Consider the following 10,885-nt stretch of genomic DNA (forward strand, 5'->3'; position numbering starts at 1 on the left):
AATTATATTCAGCTTGTACTTTTAGATTCATATTTATTTGTAGTTCCACATAGACATAAAGGAGAGGAAATAAGGAAACAGTGGTCATCTATTACTATTGTCTAACCAGTATGAAATCCAATCTCTTCCACCTTATAAACACACATCATTATGAATTCATATAAACCAGATGACCACAATCCAGAATAGTCAATCAGGTTTGGGGCAAACCATGAAAAACACAGGGCACTGGTAAAGATACTGTCAGTCATGTAGTGCATAAAAAGCTTTTCCATTATCTTTATAAACAACAAAAAATCCACCATAAATTGTCTGAACATAAGTTTTTGTAGGCTGGTAAAAACTAAACTCTAGGTTATGCAGCATTGGTGGGAAATCATATACAGTCATGTGAGGAAGAAAGTTTTCACAAGACTCTGTGTAGTCCTGTGAAAAGCTAAACACACTCTTACTGCTTCCACAAGAATTAAGAGGAAAAGCAGCAGCCATTACTCAAATGACTAACCTCTATAAACCCAGAAGTTTGGGCAGTTTGCTGGTCTGGAGCATTTAAGTCTAAACTAAATGACAACTAAATGACACGATCTCCCCAGGAGTGGATGTCCCAGCAAAATCACTCTCAAGGTCAGACCATCCAATGCATAAGGTCCACAAACCACATCTTAGGTCACAGTTAACAGTTAGAAAAAGAACAAGTATGGCTTGAATGGAAGGCTATTCTCTCTGAAAATAAGACAACAGCGCAGCTTAGGTTTGCAAAATTTCATTTGAATAAAACACCATAGTTCTTAAATAATGCACTTTGGACAGACCAAAGAGGAGGCGACTGGCAATAATGCACAGCATTGGTGAAAAAAACCACAGAATATGAGCATGAAGACCTCATACCAACTATCAACCGCAGGGGTGGAGGGTTAATGATTTGGGCTTCTTCTGCAGCCACAGGACCTGGGCACCTTGCAGTTAATCATAATGAAATCCTCTGTATATCAAAGTATTCTAGAGTCAAATGTAAATCCATCTGTCCGATAGCTAAAACTTGGCCAAAACTGAGTCATGCAGCAGGAGAATGATCCCAAGCACAGCAGCATATCTACAACAGAATGTTTGAAAAAGAAAAGAATCAACGTTTGGCAATGGCCCAGTCAAAGTCAAGACTGAAATGCTGGGATGGGACCTTAAGAAAGCTGTGCATAAACAAACACTCAAAAACATCAATGAATTCAAACTTCGGAAATAAGAGTGGGCCAAAATTGGTCAAAGAGCAAATAATTAGTTGAAGTTACTGTAGTGAAAGGAGATTCTACAAGCTACTGATCATGGGGTGTAGTTTTTTCAGGAGACTTCAAGGAGTCCTGTGAAAAAGAGACAATCTGTGGCAAATAAAGACTTGAAGAATTCAAATTTAAATCTGGCAGGCAGAAAGGAACTGAAATAAGAGACAGCTATAAACACACATACACACATTTTTACACCCAAACCAGATTTTGCAATATAGCTATCCTTACTGGGCTTACTTATGAACATGTTGGCAAAAAAAAAATCAATAAATTCAGATCTAGCGAAAAAAAGAGAAATAGTTTCCACTCAACAGTAAGCAAATTTACTATTTCTCTGGTTCTACTTTTGGTCTCAGCTGACTCCTGAAGGAAATCTCCTGTTTTTAAACTGCTCACTGTTTACAGTACTTGTTTAAAAAGCTCAACACTAACTTGTTCTGTAGTGCTGTTGAACTAAAAAAAGGGGGGGGGGGGGGACTCATGACCATGAAACCCTGACATTAATCTAAAAGTTAAACAGTGTCGGGTGATATTTTTTTGAGTTTGGCACCTGAGTCAAACTTTATGTTTTAGCTCAGCTCCACTATCCAACTCCCCTTACACCACTTTAACTCTTCTTAGAGGACATGTAATCTGAAAGCAAACGCATACACTGAACTTTTTTTTCTTTATCTTTTCCCTAGGTCACCTCTCTCACATGCTTTTTGGACTTTTGTTATCACGTTTACGAGATAAATTCATTCCAGCTGGTTTAAAGGAAGTGTGAAAAAGAGGTTAAAACAATATTAAAGTACAACTGGGTCATAGCAGCTTGATACTGCTGTTCCTTCCCAAATCTTTCACTGAGTTGCTTTGTGGTTCTGTTATTTGTTCAGCCATGGCCAGGGTTTTCTCGGGGTAATGAATAGCATGCTAGTGTGCAGCCCACAACCAGGAGGCTGTGACTTTGCTGGAGGAAGAACCCTGCTGTTCTCTGCCAATTAGAGCCACCCAGTTGCCCCAGCCACCCTGCTGATCTACAAAGAAACCTCATCATTGCAGTGGCTTCTGTAATAATACCAGACTGTACGTCCTGCAGCCAGCATGACAGTTATTGCAAATAAGAATGCTGATCTGCTTTATTCACCCCCAATGTTAAAGTTGCTGTTCGTGGACTATTTATACTTTTTACTTGACATCGCATCATTAGAGAAATGCCCACTTAGAAGGTGAAACAAGACATTCTTCCACTGCCTGCCAGTTACTTTTTACTGAGTTCCTTTTGTCAAAATATGGAGAGCAAAGTGCTTCTAGAAGCAAGAGTCACAACTCGACAGCCATCTTGGAATGAATCTGTTACGGTCCTGGGTCTTTGATCCAGCTTTTCCTGATTTCTGGACTTGATTATTAGCTGTCTTTCATTTGATTTCATGATTCAAGCCTTGTCCTTGTTTCAATTTTTGTTTTATATGTGGTATTCCCCTTTGTTCCCTATGTTTAGTTAACCCGGTTAGTGTTTCTGCTTATTTACTTCTTGTATTATTTTGATAGTCATCTGTCCTTGTGACTTGTTCTTAGTTTACTTCCCTCTGCTTCCTTATCAGCTTTACTTCAGCTTTGTGTAGTTCCCAATGTCCACATCACGTCTTATTTACACCGTCACTTTGTCCTTGTTCTTTGTTTTGTCCTCCTGTACTGTACCGTTTGCTGTTTTCCGTGGTTCCTGTTGTTTCCGAGTACCCGGAATAACCCCTAGAGCTTCCTTTGTTTGTTCACTGACTTTGTTATTTCTTGCTGCTTGCTGGACTACTGTTTCACCTCCAATAAAAGGTTGTTTTCATTTGATCCAGGCCGATCTAAGAGTCTGTATTTGGGGCCTTTATTTACCATCAAAAGTTTTGAGAATATTTGATAATATCATGGTTTTATTATTAGCTCATTACAGCACAAACCACTTGTCTGGTCACCACACAATAACACTGAATACTTTCATGCTAATTCATGCTATAGACAAATTAAGCATAAAAAAATCACCTAACTACATCTTTATGTAGGTTTGTGATAGAGTAGTGTTTTGACTGTGTTGGGGAAATCACCACCGTCTTCAGCATAAGCGTTCGGGGTCATCACTCAAAAAAAGGTTCTTTCTTAAAGAAATGGACACAAAGCAAAGCTGAGTGATTGCCACTCTGTTTCTACTGTAGAAATATGTACAGGCAGAAACTGAAGCTACAGCACTACAAAGTGGACTGCTCATTACTGCCTTTGTTACCTGTTGAAGTTCAGGCTTCACCTGCAGGGCCGGGTCAGAATACACTCAGCTTCAACGTGAATCTGGGTTCTTTGCTGCTAGCTTTATGTTGACATGCTGTCTGTGCAGATGTTTCCAGAGAAAAAAACGTTGTGTTAGGAGTATAATGAAGCGTTTTCTGTCATGAATGCAGTTTTCCATATACCATCTCCAGCTTGTTCTTTTGTGCAATAAAAATAAAGGGAATGTCCATGCGGTTAAAAGCTCCCTCCTTAAAAATTCCACAGGAACTGAAACCTGTGCTGACTGTAGAACAAGTGTGAAGGGAGAAAAGGCACATTTGGTGTTTTGCAATGCTTTGTAATGTAGGGGGAAAAATGTCTATGTATATATAAAACTAATAATCATTGAATAAATGGTCTAGTTTAAAGGGTTTAGTTTACTCATGTTGCTTTCCTAGTGATAGTTTTTAATAGCATAGTTAACTTCCTGGCTAATGCTAACTGAATGTTAAGACAACTTCATTGATCAGTTGTGATGTTGATCCCTGACCAACACTGTTATGATGATTTAGGAGCAAAACCAACATGGGGATATCAAACCCTGGCAATACAACTGCTGTATCAAGGCAATTTTTGATAGGGAAAATGGTACTCATATGATATTGATAACTTGATATGTGTTAATAATTAATTAAATAGGTTGATGTTTTCATATTATGAGCTTCCATAAGCCTTTGTAATGTTTTAAAGCTCCTTTTTTGCTTGAACACATTGCGGTTAACATGGAAAACTTTTAATTTTTTTTTTACTATTTTTAATCACTGTAGTCTCAGGGAGCTGCTGTATATGGATACTACCTGCTCAAAACTGTAGGTTTGTAAACATATATTTATTTTCGTTCCTTTGAAAGGTGCTCTTAATATTTCTGGTTTGAGAAAAATTGACAGGCAAGAGCGCCTCACCATCACATGATGGAAAACTATTACTAAGAGTCACGAGGATACCTGAGAGCCTTGGATTGAACATTATGTCCAACCCGAAATTATGAACCTCCAAAGAGGTTTTCCATTTCTGTATTGACATGTTGCTATGCTACCACATTGTACAGTCCCTCTTTTCTCAGAGCAGAGAACTCTTCACATTCATGGTTTTCAGGGTCTGACAACATAGCTAATGGGATCCCTGAGCACTCAAGAGCTGGATGCCATTCACTTCCAGGAAGCATTAGTAATGTTATTAACATTAGAGGAGAAGAGGCTTTTTCAGGAAAGAGACATGGTACAATTAAGAGGCATGTTTGGCTGGTGCTGTTTATTTCTGACAGGCTAGTGGGCTGAAGATTTTATAGATGATATGTGAATAATAATTATATTATACCACACTGCCAAACTGCTTCCTCAATATGTTAGGGCTATAAATTGTCACTAATGAACAATAACATTTTATGTTAGAATCAAATAAAAGTAGATTTCTCAAATAAAATGTTTGTGTGTGTGTGTGTGTGTGTGTGTGTGTGTGTGTGTGTGTGTGTGTGTGTGTGTGTGTGTGTGTGTGTGTGAGAGAGAGAGAGAGAGCGAGAGAGAGAGAGAGAGAGAGAGAGATGAGTTAAGATGTAGCTTGCCAATTACTCTTAAGATGAGAAGTCTGACATTTTATTTTTGATGGTAGTGGAAGAAAAACAACTTCCTGAAATACTCTAAACCTTAAAATGGTACATTTTGTGAAATGCACTTTTTTTTTTGCCAAAACCTACATGAAAAGATGGATACCACCAACAAACAGATGTTCACTATAGGTGCTGTGTATGTTCTTTCTTCATTCAAAACGGGCAGTTTCCCACCTAATAGAACACTTTTAATTTTTTGCAACAATTTGATATCTCAGGGTATCAAATACTGTTCTGTGTCCTTCATGTCTCCAAATTATACACAAAGTGTTTGTGCACCCCTTGGGCCATACTGTATAACACAAGTTAACAGCCCATTTTTCAAAGAGCTGAACAGTCCACGTTAGGAGGCTGGAACAGTGGTGGTGGTGAAGTCACATTCGTCATCCAGCTACACTTGCTGTTTGGAACTTTTAGTTTTGAACTTCTGTTTGTGCTTTTCTTCGCTTATTTTTTACTTTAAACTTTTACTTGCTAGTAAGACTTAGGCATCAAAAATTATTCTGTTTGGAAGGTTTGGAAACTAAATTACATTGGGTTGCAAAGCATTAACATTTAAACACACTTGGAGTAGAAACATGGTTCTGTAAGTGACAGAACCATGTTTCTACTCCAAGAGTATCTTATGTTTATTTTAGCCACACTAAGGACTTGACATTTGACAAAATGGCAGCATATATGCAAATCAATATATATGCAAAGTGTTGTTACATCAAGACTGAACTGGGACAAAAAATTGGCCCTAGATTTTGGTCCAAGCAACCTATATATATATATATATATATATATATATATATATATATATATATATATATATATATATATATATATATATGGGTGTACAATTGTTGCTGGGTTAGACATGTGACAATTATAAGCTGGACTTTACTTCTTAAGAGAGGCTCATGGTCAAAGTACCCATTCATTTTACCTGAATCCTTCAATCGCTCCCTTCCTAATTATGTCACTGCATCTATTTTCTTACCGCGTTGATTTCACCTTCCTCTGTCTCTTTCTCACAGCTAACCCTGATAACAGCAGCCTCTTGTGACGGTGAGGACTGGTTACTAGTTATTGCTGGAACTACTCTTGGTGGTGCAGCTGCTAACATATGACACATTTTGCTGCATCTATTTTTAGTTTCTTTTTTCTCTCTCTCTTAGCTTTTCAGCTCCGCCTTTTCACCACAGTAAACTGTTCTACAGCAAAGGTAAGGGAGGGGCTGCTTGCATCAAGAGATTTGATTGGGCAATACAGTGTCAGTAATGAAAATGAACAAATGGGCTGCTGTGAGTGCTTGTAGGGCCGGCGCACAGCGGCTCTTCAAGTAACCCAGCCCTGTGTAACATCCATATGTACAAGCTTCATCTTTCCAGTTTTTGATAGTCCATTGCTGCCTGTCCTGGTACGCTATCGGATGCTGATAAGTAAATAGAGTATTCTATTTGCAGCATGCAAAAATGTTGGCCGTGTTGACTCGTACAAAAACAGACAACAGACAAAAAAGGCCAGATTATTCACTCATCTTAGAAAAGATTAAAAATGGGGTCTATTAATATATATAGGTTATTAATACTCACTCTAGTTTTTATTAGATAAGATAAGATAAGATAAGATAACCTTTATTAGTCCCACACGTGGGAAATTTGTTAATAATTAATAATGTTAATAATTAATAATTAAATGCACATTAATTTAATTAATAAATTGATTTAGTGACTACCTCTTTAAGTAGTCCAGGAGAAGAGATGCTGACACTAGTGTGTGTGCATGCATGTGTGTGCATTTGTGTGTTGGTGACTACTCATAACCCTAACCAGCTAACCAAGGAAACCATTTAATAAGAAGAAAACTGTCCTCTGTGTTTCTGACATATGACACATGAAACTCTGTCCTTCTTTAACGACACGTTAACATCTCGATGGTGCTTATGGCTCAGCCTTTGAATTGTTGTTTTCCCAGGATGCACAGAATGCATCATTAAAGATCTTTTCTCTAATCCACACAGGCCAACAACAAGTGTGCAGCACAATTCTGGGTCTTCTTCCAGACTTTGGCTTTTCCAGAAGCTCAAACTTCAAGCCTATTGAAAATTTGAAGGCTATGTTTCAAAACTGTGTGCATACCACGAAACGCACCAACTTAAGTGAACTCCATCAGTTCTGCCAAGAATATACAACCAAAATTATGCCATAACTATCTTATCAAGGTGCAGCTTGCAAAGGAATGTTTAACCAAATATTAGTGAGTTTATGAATATATTTGAGCATAACTAATTTTTACCCTGAAGAAATCATTCAAAGCCCTAAAATTACCGTGACATCCATGCACATAATGAGTGCATGTAAACTGACCACAACTGTATGTTTTTGTAATGAATAAAGGTATAGCGTATTATTTTTAATGGGCCTTACATGTTTGGGATCACTTATAACATAAAATAAGTCACTTAAGTTACTGCTTCTGCATGAAAGCTGCAATAAACTCAGAGGAAAGACTTCTGCAAATAGTTGTAAACAACAAATACTTGAGCTCCTGTTCATGCTCTGGTGAAGCGAAGTGAAATTGTGTAGCAAATTGAGGAGGGGCGGACTATGACATGATGTGGTATAGAAGCTATCTGAGCTTCAGTTTTTCTCATTTTATTTTTGTCCTGCATGGACAAAATCCAACACATATTCACAAAAGGCAGCAGCGCCATGTTACAAGGCAACAGAAATATTCACACTGAACAAAAAAGGAATCACAAATAGCATAATGCTCCAAGGCTCACAACAGAGAGAGAACTCCTACCTTCAACATTCACCCTGACACCCTCAAACATTGATGAGTCTTCAACAGCTATACTGTCAAGCCTTGATGTGCCAACATCTGCCAGCACATCTGCCCTTGCATATTGCAGTGGAAAGCAAATTCACAAGGCCCATAGATTTTCACAGCTGATGAGCAGGAAGTGGCAGAGGAGGCTGTCTATTGAGGAAGAGGAGAGATCATCTTTCTCTGCATTTACTCAAAGGGACAGACACCACATCAACATCTATGCTTTGGGATCAACTGTGAAACACATCAGTGCTTAAAAAAAAAAAATATATATATATATATATATATATATAAAAATTTTCACATCCATAACATCTATTCATGTTCATTTTTGTCTAGCTATATTGGTCTCATTGACTTGGGTTTTTTAAAAGTGGCAGTACAATCTTGACCCCAACCTCTTGGTGAGAGGTTATTGTGCAAAGCCCATGGATCCGATTTTCACAGGGCGTCTTGATTACATTTCAGATGCAAATAAAGTAAAAGCAAAAGGAAAAAGATATGCATATAGTGACCCAAAGTCCTCAAAAGAGCTACAACATGTGCGCAGAGCACTAGTGTTTGAGAGCTAGGGGACAAGAAAAGGGACATTTGCAGATTATGGATTCAGTTATGAAGAATGCATTTAAAAAGTTCATAAGGAAGAATTTTATTCATTGTTTAAAAGCCATTTCCCACTTTTGTAGTGGTGCTAGTTTGTATACTCGTTTGCATTTCCTCTTACTGTATACCTCAAATACTTGAAACTGTAGCCTACATAAATACAACTAATACAACTGCTATTACATTTTCATTATAGAGAAACTTGAGTGATTCATGTTTCTAGTCAATTCATAAATGGAGTACAGCAACAGCATATTCCTGTGTCCCACTAATCAAACTTGTAAGTGTTTAGTAATAGTCCATGACTTATCATGTAATTTTGTAACATTTGCTATTTAATTCTTCTGACTTTAAGTCAAGATTTTCAGTACATAAAAATTAAAAACAATTAACAAATGGCAATTTTTAAAGGAAAGGGGAGTATATAATTTATTTATTAAATACATTAATGGGGGGGAAACGTGTAATCTGTGCATCCTTTCTTTTAAAATACTCTGGAAGTAACCACTACAAAATACTAACAGTGCTTATGTGGAAGTTCTAATTTTTAACTGATTTTAGTATTTTACATGAACATTTTTATGGTTTTGTGAAAAAAGTGGCACAATTTAACAGGCTTCTCTATTTACATGAAAGATGTTCAAACTTTATTTTCTATGCTAATAAAAAAGGGCAATTTATGATGTATGCAACATATTCTATAAAGGAGAGGCTTTGAGGCTTCTTACTATTTGATGTGAGATTTTCATGGTCAATGTGAGAGCTTATAGAGTGTCAAATCATCAGTGCACACCTGCTTTAGAGGTATTGGGTGGATTTTCTTAGCTAGCTGTTCATATCCACTTCTAGTTTTCATGCAAGGCCAAACTTACCACCAGCAGTTACCTAAAAGAAGCAACACAGACATGAAAGTGATATCTCTTGACTTATTGGCAAGAAAGTGAAAAATTGAAAATATTCCTCTAAGCTTTAATATATATTAAAGCGTATATATATATATATATATATATATATATATATATATATATATATATATATATATATATATATATATATATATATGCCTTAATATATATAGAGCCAATTTAAAGCACTTTGTGAATAGAATAACTGAGATCTTCTGATAGTCATGGACTTAAACAGAGAAAAAAGAACAACGGTATGGCCCCATCAAACTCTTTCTCTGAATCTTGGGCAAATCTGGGCTCTTTCTTTTTTTTTTTTTTTTTTTTTTTTTTTTTTTTTTTTGGCCTGTCCCGTTTGGCTCTTTTGCCATCAGAATTGTTGTCTAAAGGCAAAGAAAGATGCCCAACGGATTTACTTTACCAAACTGACCATCCCAGCCTTGCCGTAATGGTCCATTTGATTCACCTTTTATTGTTTATTTTATTTTCACTTACTGAATACGGGACAGACTTGACTGGGGGAAAGAAGGGGAGAAAGAAAGAGGGAAAGAGAAACGGCTGAGAAGAGGGACGGGGGAGAAGGGCAAAAGACAAAAACCAACAGAACGGGCAGAGAAAAAAAATGCATATATCAATCACCTGGATCACCTGCTGAGAAAGAAAAAAGAAAACAAGCAGAAGAGAACAAGAGTAATAGAATAAACAACATCACAATGATATATGGGAATATGACAGTAAATACTAAATGTTAAACATTATTGTGCAGCACATAAGATCAACAGAACACAGTGTGCTTTGAGGTAGGAGCCAAAAAGGGTGTAGTTTGTGGGTGTGATCACCCGTGTGTACACCTGTGAGCATGGACGCGCTTGTTTTTTGTTTTTTTAAAAGGTTCCTTCATGTAATAATCTGCTAGAGGGTGTGGGGGGGCCACAGCCCCGTCCTCCAGGGCGTGAAGCAGGTGTGGAGGAGATCAAAACTCCAGACATCCAGAGGCCCCCAGAACACAAGAGACCAAGGAAGACCAACAGAGGGGCAGCTGCGCCACTGTCCCGGAAAGAGCTGAGGAGAGTCCCAGATGAGGGCTCACTCAGCAGCCGCGGAGCAGAAGCCAGGGGGAGTTGCAGTGACGCGCCCGTGAGCTCCGCCGGCAGCCAGCTGCGCCTGAGTGACCGAGCCCCAGGCCGAGAGGCCGGGGGCACCCCACCTCTGAAGTGGCCCGAGCGAGCCCCAGGCTCCAGGCCCCGATAAGCGGCCGCCAAGGAGTGAGCCGGTGTGTACCTGGACGCCCATCCCCGGACACAAAGAACCACCAACGCACCGATGTCTGAGGGGGTCCGCCACTGGCAGGGGAAGTGGTGGTGGGTGGAGATAGGCCT

This window comes from Maylandia zebra, linkage group LG7 (assembly GCF_041146795.1).
Source record: "Maylandia zebra isolate NMK-2024a linkage group LG7, Mzebra_GT3a, whole genome shotgun sequence".
Lineage (NCBI taxonomy): Eukaryota > Metazoa > Chordata > Actinopteri > Cichliformes > Cichlidae > Maylandia > Maylandia zebra.